The sequence below is a fragment of the Choloepus didactylus genome, chromosome X (genome assembly GCF_015220235.1).
Source record: "Choloepus didactylus isolate mChoDid1 chromosome X, mChoDid1.pri, whole genome shotgun sequence".
Classification (NCBI taxonomy): Eukaryota; Metazoa; Chordata; class Mammalia; order Pilosa; family Megalonychidae; genus Choloepus; species Choloepus didactylus.
In genome coordinates, this window is record NC_051334.1 from 174,936,697 (window position 1) to 174,953,203 (window position 16,507).

Here is a 16,507-nt window from a genome sequence, read left to right on the forward strand (position 1 = left end):
TTGGGACACAAATAACAATTGGAAGAGTTTTTTTATGTGCATTGAAGTAGATCTGAAAGAGCACAGTTAACAGTTTCATTAAATGCCAGTTCAGATTAAATGATTAGTTTGGAAACCTGCGTTGCTGCATGAGCACCCAAAGGAGAAAACAAACTTTCCTCCTACAAATAAATAGGAGTAGGTGGATAATAAGTGATCAGAATCAAGGTCATTTAAATATAAACCTTCTGAAAACAAAAGCAGGGTACACATGAGCACACAGAGGCCAAAGTCTGTCAGCTTAATAAATTAAGATTGAATAATGTCCTGCCTTTAAAAACAAAAGACAGGGAAAGGGAGAGGAGGGGAGGTGGTAGAGAAATATCTGGCCAAGAAAAGCAGTAATATGCTTTTAAACTACATGGATATGTTAATGAAAACAGTCCCAACCACATACTGAAGCTGGGAAAAGTGATGTGATGAAATTATCCAGATGATGAATATTTTTGTGTAGAAACTCAACAGTGTGCTACAAATGTGATACTTAACCCTGAACTGCATGTATTGGGGATTGTTTAAAAAAACAAACAAACATAAAACAACTTTCGTTGAACCAATAAATTAACAGTTTTTCACCTGCTGGCTCTTCTTGCTGTACATGGTGACTAAAAAGTTGGGACAGAAATTGTGACACCCAGCTGGAAAGCTTTGGATAAATCTTCAAGAACCATGGATCTGACCACTTTGCAGAAAAGCAACACTGCCTGGATTGTGATCCTTAACAATTGACTACTTCAGACACAGGTGGCCACCTCTCTTTGTATCACTAGATGACTGATATATGATTTACGTGCTGCTGCCATTAGAGGAAAGAAAAATGCCATGTTAAATTCTGTTTTCTTAAATAAAAATGTTGACAATAATCAGTCTTCCCAATAGGAAGACAAGCCATTGCTATGAGGGAAAAAAAAAAAAAAGTTAAACCATCTCTGGTTCCTTCAACTCCTCCCCATGATCTATTAATCGCTAAGCCCATTGTTTGCTCTTCCACTATAATGCTTTGGCCCTTTTATGCTTCCATTTTCCACTTCTACCACCACAGTCCAAGCCTGTATCACTTCAGATATGGACCACTGCAAAAGCTTAACTGATTTCCTTCATTCTTTTTTTTGGTGACAGTGTGAAGAATGGGTGCCTTTTGTTCCTGTCACTCCCATCTAAAATGTACTCTCCCATCTCCTCTGCACATATTTAGTAGGCATTTTTGGGGACTGTTTCTTGTTTCTTCCAACCAGTGTGTAAGTAAATTGAAGGCAGAGTGTAGGATTAATACCCCTCCCACATCATCACTCACACAAATGTTGTACAAATACTGTTTAATAGCAATCATAGAAATTGAATCCATTGAATCAATTCACTTATTAAAAACAGGTATGCTGAAACTCAGAACTAGAGCTTAGCAGCTATAAATGTCAATATTACCTCATACAGCAACTGTTAAAAAAAAAAAAGCTGAAACAGAGTTCAAACCTCAATTAGAGATATGAATGAAGTGGATCTGGTTAGAACTAAGGCAAATCAGACCAAAGGATAAAGGATGATATTGACTGTGTTTTAAAACTTCAACTTCTATGTGAGACCAAGGGAAGAGATGTTTATTTGGTGCAGGATCTATATTTTCTGTTGCACACTAAATAATTTAACTTGTACAGTTTATTCAAACACCATAATTACATGGAACTTTGAATAGAAAGTGAGATATGGTAGGTTTATACAGGTTAGTGTGAAATTCCGATACATCCCAAAGTAATTGAGCAGAGAATGAGGATATATTTGCAGTGACCCCTGGGGAACTGGGGAAGAATGCAGAAATGTTGGACTTCCCCACCTGGGTTGTTACTGGTCGTTCTCACAAACATTGAAGACTGACAGTTTGGTAGGATGAGCCCTCGATCTTGGGGCGTGTGCTTGTGAAGCTTTTTGCTGCAATGGAGAGGCTGAACCTATTTATAATTGTGCCTAAGAGTCTTCCCCAGAGAACCTCTTTGTTGCTCAGATGTGGTCCTCTCTCTGTGTCTCTCTAAGCCCACATGGCAGGTGAACTCACTGCCCTCTCCACTACATGGAACTCGACCCCCAGAGGTATAAATCTCCCTGGCAATATGGGACATGACTCCTGGGAATGAGCCTGTATATGGCATCATGGGTTTGAGAAAATCTTCTTGACCGAAAGGGGGAAGTGACATGAAACAAAATAAGATTTCAGTGGCTAAGAGATTTCAAATGGAGTTGAAAGGTCACTCTGGAGGGCATTCTTATGTGCTATATAGATATCCCTTTTTAGTGTATTGGAATAGCTAGAAGGAAATACCTGAAACTGTTGGACTGCAACCCAGTAGCCTTGATTCTTGAAGGCAACTGCATAACTATGTAGCTTACATGGTGTGACTGTGTGATTGTGGCTCTCACTCCCTTTGTCCAAGCATGGGCAAATGAGTAGAAAAATGGGGACAAAAACTAAATGAAAAATAGGGGGGGAAGGGGGGGATGGGATGTTTTGGGTGTCCTTTTTTACTTTTATTTTTATTTATTTTTTTAGACTAAGAAAAATGTTCAAAAGTTGATTCTGGTGATGAATGCACAACTATATGATGATGGTACTGTGAATAGTTGATTGTACACTGTGGATGATTGTAGGGTATGTGAATATATCTCAATAGTTATGGGAAGATGATTATATAAAACTTTTCTGAACCAAGGACACCACCTCAAGTTCACCTGCATGGTCTTATGGTAAAGTTTTAAGATTTGACATTTGAGAATATTCCAAATGTATAGGATGCTACTCCAAGCAGAAATCTATTGGCAGACAAAACACCCTGAGTTCAATGTTTCACTTGCAGTGTTAGGCTGATTCATATTTGGCAGCAAAATCCATCCAAAGACCTCCAGAGACTCATTAAACCAGACAACGCTGAAGCACAGCAAAATGGTTTCCATTTGGACCATGGTGCCAGCTTAATAGATGTATGAAAAATAAAATGATTCAGTAGCTTCTTGTAAGGATATTCATCTAACTAGGCAGTTCCTAAAAAACAGTCAATATATGCATATCTATTAGGTCAATGTATTTGACCTAACTTCTTTGAGCCAAATGACATAATCACAAGTGACAAGAGAGAAATGGCCTGATACCCTACCATGTATGTGCTAGAATCAAGAGAACAAATTATATTACTTTAAAGGTGAAATGTTAGTGCATAGATATGCTTCATCGGTATAATATAAAACATGAGAATAGTCACTCCATGGGAGAACTACTTGATGATAGTGGCATAGCTCAGTGATTCCCAATCCTGCATATGATATACATTTATCTCAAGTCTCAAAGCAATTACAAGGTTTTCCTAGTCACAAGAGTAATTCACTTTCATTGAAGAGCAATTTTAGAATATGAAAGCACAAAAATAAAGTGGAATTCACCTGGAATTCTACCATTCAGATAGTAATTCCTGTACCATTTGGGAAACTCTAATTTTAATATAATTTTTATATATAGGGATCTATATATAATTTTTTGTTGATTTTTACTAGTGTCTTAACAGGGAATGTAAAAAACACATGCATTGTCAAGATAACTGATACTTGTTTTAGCACTTCTGCCAGCTGTTGCGAAGCTCCTTGTTAAAAGCCCTCACCTAGAGCACGATAACCTTAATGGTTTTCCAATGAATGGTTTTCCATTGAAGTACTTTGGTAGCTGTCAACAACAGTTCAGGTAGGCACCTCACAGGGAAGAATGAATATTTGTCTTACTTCCTTCTATGGTAAGGAATTTGGGGCAGTGGTAAGACTGTCTGGGATTCAGAAAAGCTGAGTTATATTTCTGACTCTGCCACTAAATTGCCACTAACCTCATGGTTTTATCTATATATGGAATTAGCAAGAGTAGGGATGAGAGAGTATTTGAAATGATCTAAAAACTCACCAAGGACCTCCTCTGGCCTAGACAGATGGTACCGGTAACCAATGTATTACTCATGGGATGTTGAATCATTAAACAGCATGCCCAGCTCTAAAAAGGTTATGATACTAAGAAGTTATAGCAGTAGCATTAAATTAACTGGAGATGTGGGAAAGAGTGAAGGAAAAAAAAATGTTGGGTCAGCTCTTCTAAAAATGATTTTCAATGAAAAACACAACAAAAACTTCTCCTTCACAATTATAGCATGTGAAAATAGTCATAAGATAATGCAAAGTCACCTATTTGTTGAGATTGGCATCCTGACCCCTCCTAGCCCCTTCCTACTATTTTCTTTGCCTATTTTTATTCATTATACTCCCAAAGCAGTGGATTGACACTGGCCCATGGTAAACACTAAGGAAGTGTCAAGCTGGGTAGTTCATTATATTAAGGTTTTGAACTATATTAGCATGTGCCCTATTTATATTCTTATTAAAGTGGTGTCAATTTTTCTGAACTGCATCTGGTGTTAATTCCTTTTAAAATGGACTTGGGGGGGATTCTATATGCATGTTAATAAGGTTGTAGTAATGACAGCCTGTTTTTTTGTTGTTGTTGTGTTTTGGCACAATTTTAGTGACTCAAGATGGGAGAATCCCATTAGTTATGCAACTCTTCAAGAACTCATAGCTGATGGAGTAGATTACGAATGATACAAAGGAGCAGAGCTCTGACAAGTTCTCACAGTGAGAAAGCGCTGGGCCAGAGACAGGAAAAATCCTAGGAAATGCAAATTTCCCTCTCATGGAAATCTGTTTTCAACAATACTCACAGCTGTGCTTCAGGAATGAGGGAAAGAAGGCCCACTTTCCTAGCCACCTGGCACTCCCCCTGTATTGCTTTCCCTGTGTTCGCCTTCATTAAACTTGGTTTCTCTTTCCTTCATTCAAATCATTCCTTGGTTTGCTTCAACCACTTAACTTAGAGGAGTATGTCAATAAAAGGTCTTTGAAGGGAGGAGGAGACAAGGATACTCTGGGGGAATCAGGTATATTTTGCCTGAAGCACATCTCCCTTCTATTCCCCATTACTAGCTATAAGAAGCCATGAAAAAGGGGGTATCAGATGAAGGGAGGAGATAAAGACTGGAAGCATCAAGTATCTTTCTTTCTTCTCAGTTATCTACGGAGGGCTCTCACTGAATGACGTGTGTGAAAATATGAAAGGAAGTGAAATGTGCAAGTAATCTGAGATTTGAAAGCAGTCCTTCTGGCAGCCAGAGAACAGACTCAATGAATGGCCTGTAAATCTTCCTCATTGACACTTGGATCAACATGCCACTAGTTCCCAGCAGCACCACCATAAACACCAGCTGAGGACTTGATAGAAAAGAACAAGGGACCAAGGACTTTGCATTGATAATATGAAAGTGAGAAGGGAAAAAGGAATTTAGAGAAGCAGCCAAAAGCTGCTACCATGAATGTTTCTACAAGAAAGCTCTTGGCAGAGCCTTGGGAGAAATGAAAATTCAAGTTTTCCATCTAATAGTGGAAAGCAGAGGGTTAACCAGATGATATCTAAAGCATGTCTCCAAGTCTGTTTTGATCACATATCCCTAATAGGAAAATAATGATGATGATGCTAATTCCCAACATGACTGACATTCAGCTAATACACACCTTCACAGCCTTACCTATTGTTTGCATCTGTTTTAATTGGCCAGTGCCCTATTAGGCTACAGTATTTTATAAAGGGATTTTGAAACAGAGTTTCATCTCTTGGTTTTTCCTGAGATACACTGCTCATGGATATGAAGGCCTCTCCCAGAGGGTCACTGGGGAGTTCTGGGGAGCTCATATGAAGCAAACTTCACCTATCTTATGTTTGACTACCAATGCTGTCAACTATTTGAGGGCTGAAAAAGGTAATAAGCCAGGGAAGACTTGGGGAAGGGGTACATATAAGTTAAAGGAACTGACAGAAACTTAGATGGCGCAACAGTCCCAGGAGGAGTCTATTAAGCAACCCCTCGACAGCCCTGTCTTCACCTATTGCTGGTTGCAGGGAGTTCTCATGACTGCTCATATTTACTAAAACCAAGACACTCCAGAAACTCTAGCTACTTCAAAATTCGTACAACCAAAGGAACTCAAAGAAACTGAAAATGGCAGCAAGGGCACTCTGGGACGGTTCCCCTGAACAGCACCTATAGTAATAGAGAAGCTGAAACAACTTTAGCACAAAGTGGTCAGCAGTGGTATCTCTGAGGTTGACAAACTCCAGGATAAGACCCAGATCCTACTTGGTTCCTTGATATTTGAAAGCATTAAGCATCTTTGGTCATATGGCTATTACTGCTTTTCAGTCCAGCTTGCGTTTTTTTGGTGGTGGGGAACATGGAGGTAAAGCATTATGCAGCAATGCTGACACCAGCAATTCACCTGTTGGGTCTGAGGGATGAGTATGGGAGAGGATGTGAGTGTGAAAATAACATTAAAATGCAAGCATTCTGATTCTAAAATAGAAGATTAAGTCCATGCCTATAGCAAGTATAGGAGGATCTTGAAGGTGGAGTAAAGTTTCATGATCCCAACATGTCATCTCATAGTATAGGTATAGCCCTACCAAGAGGCAGAGATGAGCTGTAATAGCCAAATATATTTTTCAATTTGATATAAGGTATCAAGGACATTGTCCATCCATGAAGACCTGGCTCAAAATGGACAAAAACTCGGAGAGGTGGGTGCCTTTCAAAGCAAGAGACATCATGGTATAATGAAGACAGCACAGATTTTGGATGCAGATAAACCTGATTCAGATCCTAGATCTTCTATTGAATGTATATTTTGTGACCTCAGTCAAGTTAGGCTCAGTTTCTCAATTGTTGAATAGGACTAATAATAACACCTATTTACTAAGGTTTAATAAGGATGAACTAAAATAGTATGTATAGAGCTACTAGCACAAGCATCTGACATAAGTGCTCAAATGGTTATTCCCTTCTGCTCAACTTTGCCCCATTTTTTCTTGGTCTCATAGGGTACAAGGGCTTAAGGCACAAATTTGGGCCTAGGAAGATCAGAAAGTGAAGGGAGACTAAGCATGACACTGTTTTTCTCTTGACTATAGCTAAAGACAAACTATTCCTGATTTCTGGGCTCTGAAAGGCTCTTCCAGAACAATCTGGGGTATGTAGAAGGGAGTTTGTTAAAATGAACAACTCATTAAACTACAATATTAAATATGCTAGTACAAGAGGTAGTAAGGAAAACTTAATGACTTCTAAAGGTTCCTTGGTCTGCTCTGAACTTCTTGGTCCTAAAGATTTCACACACATGGGCTTGATTGGGTATAGGTTTGTCGGGGTAAGGTATGCTGTGGGAGGCTCAGTAATCCTCCGACTTCACTCCAAATGCCTAATAATGATTCTCATTCATGAAGATCTCATACTTATCAGAGAAGTCCAGAAATTTGAAGAGCTGAGCTAAAAGACATTATGGGGAGACTTTTCCAAGAATGGAGGAAAGGAAGAACAAGAAGGAAAGATCTTTGCTAGAAGAATGCAAGCAGTGTTGCCAAGCAGCCTGCACTACTTACCTTGCCTACAATCAGCCATGAAGACTTCTCCCAGACAAAATTTATGGAGTAGTGGCCTAAAGCCCAGACATTACAGATAATTTAATTTAGAAAATGGCTGAAAGTTACAAATGCTTATTATAAAGTTGTTTCCCTAGCTAGACTCTGCAGGTGCTTTAAGAACTGCTAGAAAAAAACAAACATGTTACAAATGTGCCACACTTTATATATAAAATCAGAATTCCCTGTTGAATTTGCTTCAAGGTAAATTAGGAGCTATTTCTTTGTAAAAAGGTTCACAACAGGATTTCTTTCAATGGTGCACTTTAAAATGTTTTTTCTCCATATGCAGGTCTTCATGAATGTGCCTATGGGGCCAAAAGCATAAAGTCCTGTATAAAGAAGAAAAGAAGTGATGATATGAAGAATCCAGGAAAACAACCATGCAACTTTCAGTCTTTACATACAATGAGCCAAGATGATGTTTACTGGGTGGAAGGAAAATGCTCCTCATTGGACACAGTGCTTGCCATTTGTTCAAATGCCTTATCATTTTTTCATCCTTGTGCTGACAACAAATCAACAAATCACCAGGAACAGCTGATAAAATTATCCAAGGGGCTGAAATTATAAATGTGGCTTCTGAATAGTTGGGTTGGAATCAAACACTGCCACAAAGTTTCACTCTTGTAATATATATTACATTCTGTAGCTATATACAATTGTTAAGACCTATAAAGGACTGATTTTGACACTCAGGCAGGCCATGTGAGTCAGCTATAGTTCTTCTGGTGATGGAGGAGAAATTATAATTTATAAAGGCAAGAAGAGAATAAAATTACTTTCTATTAAAATTAAAGCAAAGCATTAGCTGACTTCATTAAGACAAGTCAGAGCCATTAGGAAATCAAATTACATGTCTAAAATCATGAAGCCCACAGATAGGGCAATAAGTATGGAATCTATTTTTCTTTTAAATTTATCCAGCATTACCTAAAATCCATGCCAGAAACATAATTTATTTTCTCATAACTTTTTCCTAGTTAGAGTTCTAGAACTTTATATAAGAGGCTAAAATTATCCCATATTGTAAGTTACAAGACTGTTTTCCATGTGTTTAGTCCTGGAGTTGTATCCTGGCCAAAGAGAGTCTATAGAATCTAGAGTCACTATAAAGTAATTTGTATTTCTTGAACACTGATGTATCAGTAAGAATCTCAGAAAGAAATAGATGGCACACACAAAGGGTATAATTGAGGAGGATTTAACATAGGGCCATTTTTCCAAAGGTGTGGACAGGGTAAAAGAAACCAAGGATGGTAAAGGGCCTGGGGACTAACAACAGTGGGAAGCTGCTACCATGCCTAGGCTTGAAGGAGCCAGGGGAGGGAGTAGTGTTACTAGAACTCAAGAGTTTTAACGATGGGAGAGGGGTCGTGGCCCTTAGTAAAGGACTGCAGCAACTTCCAAAAGCTTAGCCAGATTGGGTATAGGGTGGGGAACAAACACCCTACTCAACTTCACCATCTTCCCATCCTTCAATCTTCTGCCAGTGCTTTCCAATGACTGAATCCAACCACATGCCCCACCTAGGGAGCCAGTATACAAAGTACCTAGAGATCAGCCTCCAGGGAACACAGCAGAGCAGAGCAGTGTGGAGAATGGATTTGGAGGAGCAAATGAAGAATAACCAGCACAGCTGTGAATAGGAATTCATAAATCACAGCAACACTTCTTTAAAATGTCCCTTGTTCCCTTTCATCCATTTCCATCACAAATAACAGATCTCCTCATAACCCTTAAATAACAACTCCAGCTCTCCCCTCTCTGTACCTTTTGTTAACCTCATTAGGTTCCTCTCCTCCCAATTTACTCCTGATTCATACTGTCACAAAACTCCAAGAGTGAGTACGATGAGGCAGAAACCTCTTTTCTTGGGAAAAGAAGAAACTGAAGCAAGCCAAGGTAGAATTCTATCTAATAAGGAAGAGGAGGAAAATGCTAGAGTAATTCATATAACAATCATTTTTATCCCTTTACCACAGGATTTTTAAAAATTCTAACCTCACCACCTCTTCCTTACTATCAGCACTACCACAACTACTACCACTATTCAATTGTTACTCTGCTAGAGCTGTAACTGCTAACCCTCAAGTTTTCAGTCTTGTGTCTTGACTTCTCTGAGGGCCAATGCCATCTGTAACCTATTACCTTCTTTCTCCAGGAGTTAGTGTTCTGGAAAGAAGTAAAATGGAATTATTAAAAATAAACTTTAAAAAATAAAGCAATAGAGCAATGATCCTGCAGTTAGTAGACTTATCAGCGGGTGTAGTCAGGGAGACAGACAAAGAGAACTCTGCCAAAATCACTGTGCATTCCCAGGTTGCACCATCTGAGAAGGAAATTCAGAGGCTTCAAACCACAGGGTGAAATCAAAGTAGGGGAGAGGGCAGTGAGTTTACCTGCAGAGTTGGCTTAGAGAGAAAGTCCACATCTGAGCAACAAAAGAGGTTCTCTGGGGGTGACTCTTAGGTATAATTATAAATAGGCTTAGCTTCTCCTTTGCAGGAGTAAATTTTGTAAGGGCAACCCCCAAGATCAAGGGCTTGGTCTATCAAATTGGTAGTTTCCAATGCCTGCAAGAAAACCAGGAATTCACAGGTGGGGAAGTTTAATATTTCCACATTTTCCCCTGGTCCCACAAGGAAGCTTTGCAAATACTTTTTTATTGTCTCCCCAGATTACTCTGGGATGTATCGGAGCATCATACTAACCTGTACAAACCAATATCTCACTCCCTATTCAAGGTTCCATATAATTATGGTGTTCGAATAAACTGACCATACAAGTTAAATTAGATGGTGTGTTACAGAAAATATAAATTTTGCACTAAATAAACATCTATTCCCTTTGACCATCCCTTTTCTTTATTTTTACTGTGTATGCTTGTACTTTAGATTTACTTTTTTAAATATTTTTTGTGAAATATAACATATATGCATAAAAGTGATCTTTCAAAGTATAATTTAACAAATAACAAATAACAAATATAACAAATAGAGAAAATTTCAAAGAATTTCATGGGTTACAGTTCCACAATTTCAGTTATTTCCTTCCAGATGTTCTAATACCCTAGAGATTAAAAAATATTTATATAAAGATTCAGTGTTTGTAACCCTTTGTTAAATCCTATCTTGTCTGTTGCTACTCCTCCCTCTTGTTTGTTACTGTCTAAATCTTCAGGTATATCTTGGCAGTGACCACTGCCCATCCCTTTTTTTTACTGAGATTGTTCACATACCATACAATTATCCAAAGATCCAAACTGTACAATCAATTGCCCCCAGTACCATCATACAGCTGTGCATCCATCACCACAATTAATTTTTTTTCAAATTTTAGAACATTTTAATTACTCTACAAGAGAAATAAAGACAAAAAAAGGAAACAAATCCTCCCACAGCCCTAAACAACCCCCTCCATTATTGACTCATAGTATTGGTACAGTACATTTGTTACTGTTGATGAAAGAATGTTAAAATACTACTAATTGTAGTATACAGTTTGCAATAGGTATATTTTTCCCTATATGCCCCTCTACTATTAATTTCTAGTTATAGTATCATACATTTGTTCTGGTTCATGAAAGAGATTTCTAATATTTGTACAGTTAATCATGGACATTGCCCACCACAAGATTCACTGCTTTATACATTCCCATCTTTTAACCTCTAACTTTCATTCTGGTGACATATGTGATTCTGAGCTTACCCTTTCCACCACATTAACACATCATTCAGCACTGTTAGTTATTCTCACAATGTGCTACCATCATCTCTGTCCATTTCCAAACATTTAAATTCAACCTAGTTAAACATTCTGCTCATAATAAGCAACCACTCCCCATTCTTTAGCCTTGTTCTACATCCTGGTAACTTATATTTCATGTCTATGAGTTTACATATTATAATTAGCTCATATCAGTGAGCCCCTGCAATATTTGTCCTTATGTTTCTGACTTATTTCACTCAATATAGTGCCCTCAAGGTTTCTTCATCAACCCATTTTTTAAAGATGGTTTTGTTCACACACCATACATTCTGTCAGAAGTAAACAATCGATATTTCCCTGTATAGTCACGTATTTTTGTATTCACCACCATCACTACTATCCATAAAAAGACATCTCCATTTCTTCCACAAAGAAGGAGGAAAAGTCAAAGAATTACCTTTGGTAAAAAGACAAAAGAAAGAGAAAAAAGAGAAAAAAAACATGACAACTAGGAAACAACAAAAGACAGCATTAAACTAAAGTAGAATAAAGAGTCAGACAACATCACCAATGCCCAGCATCCCATACACCTCCCTTATGTCCCCCACTTATATGCATTTAGCTTTGGTATATTGCCTTTGTTACATTAAAGGAAGCATAATACAATGTTTCTGTTAATTATAGTCTCTAGTTTGCATTGATTGTATTTTTCACCCAATACCTGCCTATTTTTAACACCTTGCAAGGTTGACATTCATTTGTTCTCCCTTATGAAAAAAACATATTGGTACATTTTATCAGAATTGTTGAAGCCTCTAGGTTTCACTGAGTTACACAGTCCCTAGTCTTTATCTTTCCTCTTTCCTTCTGGTATCCCAAATGCTCCTAACATTCCTCTTTCAACCATACTCACAGTCATCTTTGTTCAGTGTACTTACTTTGTTGTGCTACCATCACCCAAAATTGTGTTCCAAACCTCTCACTCCTGTCTTTTCCTATCTGTCTGTAGTGCTCCCTTTAGTATTTCCTGTAGAGAAGGTATCTTGTTCACAAACTCTCTTATTGACTGTCAGAGAGTATTTTAAACTCTCCCTCATGTGTGAAGGTCAGTTTTGCCAGATATAGGATTTTTGGTTGGCAGCTTTTCTCTTTCAGTATCTTAAATATATCAGACCACTTCCTTCTTGCCTCCATGGTTTCTACTGAGAAATCCGCAATAGTCTTATCAAGCTTCCTTTGTATGTAATGGATTGCTTTTCTCTTGCTGCTTTCAGGATTCTCTCTTTGTCTTTGACATTTGATAATCTGATTATTAAGTGTCTTGGCATAGGCCTATTCAGATCTATTCTGTTTGGGTTATGCTGTACTTCTTAGATCTGTAATTTTATGTCTTTCATAAGAGATGGGAAATTTTCATTGATTGCTTCCTCTGTTATTGCTTCTGCCTCCTTTCCCTTCTCTTCTCCTTCTGGGACACCCATGACATATACATTCACTCACTTCATGTTGTCATTCAATTCCCTGAGACGTTGCTCATATTTTTCCATTCTTTTCACTATCTGTTCTTTTGTGTGTAGGCTTTCAGGTGCCTTGTTCTCCAGTTCCTGAGTGTTTTCTTCTGCCTCTTGAGATCTGCTGTTGTATGTCTCTATTGTGTCTCTCATCTTGTGTGTTGTGCCTTACATTTCCACAGATTCTGCCAGTTGTTTTTTCAAACTTTTGATTTCTACCTTATGTACACCCAGTTTTTTCATTATACACATCATCTCTTTTGCCATATCTTCCCTAAACTTTTTGAATTCATTTAGCATTAGTTGTTTCAATTCCTGTATCTCAGTTGAAGTGTAAGGCTTTTCCTTTGACTGGGCCATAACTTCATTTTTCCTTAGTGTACATTGTAGTTTTCTGTTGTCTAGGCATCTGGTTTCCTTGGTTACTCCAATCAGGTTTTCCCAGACCAGAAAGGTCTCAGGTCTCAGAATGAGGCAATATTTAGTATCAGGTTTCCCTGGGGGCGTGTCTTGGAAGATTGACACACCCTGTGAGGCCTCAAGCTACAGTGCTTTTCCTAACCTGCCCAGCAGGTGGCACCTGTCAGCTCGTAGCTCCTGACTGGTGTAAGGAGGTGTGGCCCACTTAGTTTCTGTTTTGTCTGTTTTCCCCCAGGCTCTGGGGTCTAGTTCAGAATGGAAGGCAGGTTGTAGAGCTGGGACCCACCTCCTTCCTTTTAGGGAAGATGCACCCCCTGGGGAGTTATCATCTGCATTAAATAAGTTCTTTGTCTCTCTGCCTCTGCTATCTCCACCCTTTTCTGGGTCAGAGCACTGCAAACTGAAAATGGCTGAGGATTTCTCCACTGAGTCATTCAGGTTGAGAGAAAAAGGGACAGAAAGTCCCCTTTCAGGGCCAGTCCACAGTACCCAGTTTTACCCATTGGCCAGAGATAGCACCCAGTCCTCTGGGCTCCCCCTACCAGGACAGAGAAGTCCCCTGGCTCTGCAAGGTCAGTCATCACTAAAAGCCTCTGTCTGCTTGTTGGGGATTTGTATCTTGCATTGAGCTGTCCACATTTGCCAATTAAATCCCCAGTTTGAGTTGGACTGAGGTATATTTGCTTGCTCAGATAGTGCTGCTCTCTATCACTGCAAGACTTTGCAGTTCGGGCTGCTGTGTGGAGAGGGGGCTCCCAGCTTGGGATTCCATGCTGCGGTCTCAGGCATTCCTCCCAATCCAGGTTGGTGCACGATGTGTGGACAGCCATGGTTGCCCTCAGTAGTTATTCCTGATCACTTACTAGTTGTTCTTGGTTGTTTATAAGTTGCTCCAGGGGGACTAACTAACTTCCACTCCTCTCTATGCTGCCATCTTCTTCCTGACCCTCCCTTTTTTTTAATTCATTTTTATTGAGATATATTCACATACCATGCAGTCATACAAAAGAAAGCATACATTCAGTTGTTTACAGTACCATTATATAGTTGTGCATTCATCACCAAAATTAATTTTTGACATTTTTGTTACCACACACACAAAAATAATAAAAATAAAAATTAAAGTGAAAAAGAACAATTAAAGTAAAAAAGAACACTGCATGCCTGTTTCTTTCTTCCCCCATTTTTCTACTCATCCATCCATAAACTAGACAAAGGAGAGTGTGCTGACCCTCTCTTTTAATGTTTGTTTTCCAAAGGTTTTTACCATTGCATATTTTCATCTCATTCTATGTTGTTTCACTAGGTGATTTTATACATTCCCCTGGTTTCATTACCATCTATATGTTTGTGACTCTTGTATGAGAATCCCAACAGGAATCTGATGGCACACTCAACCTAGGATAATTTGAGGAGATTTTATTTTTAAAATAACTTTTACCAAAGGTGTAGGTTTAGGCAATCAAAAAGAACTAGTGCAGGAACTCAGGATATGCAGCAGCAGAGGTGTCACCACCCATAGGCCTGAAGGATCAAAGAGAGGGAGAGTTTGCCAGAATCCAGAATGAGAAAGAGCCAAGTAGAACAGGCTGCTTTAGTAGGTGCAGTGATCTTCTGCTGAGGGATACAGCTGGCTAAAGGTAATTTCATAGGGAGGGAGCCAAGGGAATGAATAACCTGATTTTACTTTTATCCGTCCTTCCCATCTCCTGCCATAACTACACATGGGCTTAACCCAATTGGATGCCAGAAGACAGACAATTGCAAGCAGGATGAAGAGTAGATATGGAGGAGTAAATGGAAAATAACCCAAAAAATAAATGTGGAATTTGTGCCAGATAATTGTCTTCTTGACACATCCAATGATATGTCTCACTAGTTCCTGAAGCTCAATTTGTCCAAATTGAGCTTTCAATTCTCATCCTTGACAAGTCCATCTCCTACCTTATCCATTATATCTCATCATTCCCTCATTCTCATTAAATTTACCTCCTTTGTTTCACTCAGAATTGTGATTTTGCTTCATCTCTGGGACCACACTTCTAGCTAAAGCTAAAGCCCCAAATATCTCCTTTCTAGAATACAGGTACAACCCAATTGATATCTTTACCTCCACTTTGCTTACCCTCCAATTCAGTGTCCACTTTGCTTACCTTCCAACTCAGTCTCCATACTGCAATTGGAGAGACCTTTTTAAAATACACATCTGACCATGCCACTCCATTATTTGAATACATTCCAGGTCTTTCCATAGGTTTTTAGCATAAAGTCAAAGCTCCTGATTATGACATTACCAACTCAATCTTAGTTCTCCAGCCTCACTTTTGCCATTTCAGCCTTTCCATTTATAATGAACTACTTGATATTCTTTTCTAAGATTATGATTAGCTTTCTTGTCTCCCAAGATTTTGCACATACTTGGAACACCCTTCCACCTTCTGTCTTCATTCTTCTTGTGGCTAATTCTTTTTTTTCTCAAATCTCAGTTTTGAAGTCACTTTAACAAGGGCAGTTTCCTGAACCCACTCTTACTGGAGTAGATGCCTCATTGCTGTGGTTCTATAGCACCTTGTGCTTTCCTGCTGTACCCTTTATCATACTCTATAGCAATTGTCTACCTACTTGTCTGTATCCTTCTCACAGGACTGGAAGCTTTATTAGGAGCTGAGAGAGAGGAGCTGAAACAAAACCCAGGACCAGCAGAGGCCAGCCACATGCCTTCCCAGCTGACAGAGGTGTTCTGGATGCCATTGGCCATTCTTCAGTGAAGGTATCCTTTTGTTGATGCCTTAGTCTGGACACTTTTATGGCTTTAGGACTGTAAATTTGTAACCAAATAATCTGCATTTATGAAGGCCAATCCAATTCTGGAATTTTGCATTTTGGCAGTATTAGCAACTAAATAGTATACTTAATATTGAAATGTTACAAACATTCCATTTAAAATCAGCAATCGGACAAAGATGATTATTTCTATACAACATAGCACTGGAAGTCTTATCTAGTGATGTAGGACAAGAGAATAAATAAAACCAAGAAGAATAATGTTATAATTCACAGACAATATAACTGGCTACATAGAAACCCAATATAATCAACAAAATAGTAAATTCATTATCTAAATGTTCAGCAACATTGCTGAATATAAGAGCAATATAACTAAAATCTATTGTATTTTGATACACTGTTAATGAATTTAAAAGTTTATATTAAAATATAACATTTATAATAGCAACAATATTAGGTGCCTAATAATAAATCTAACAAAAGTTGTGCAAGACCTTAC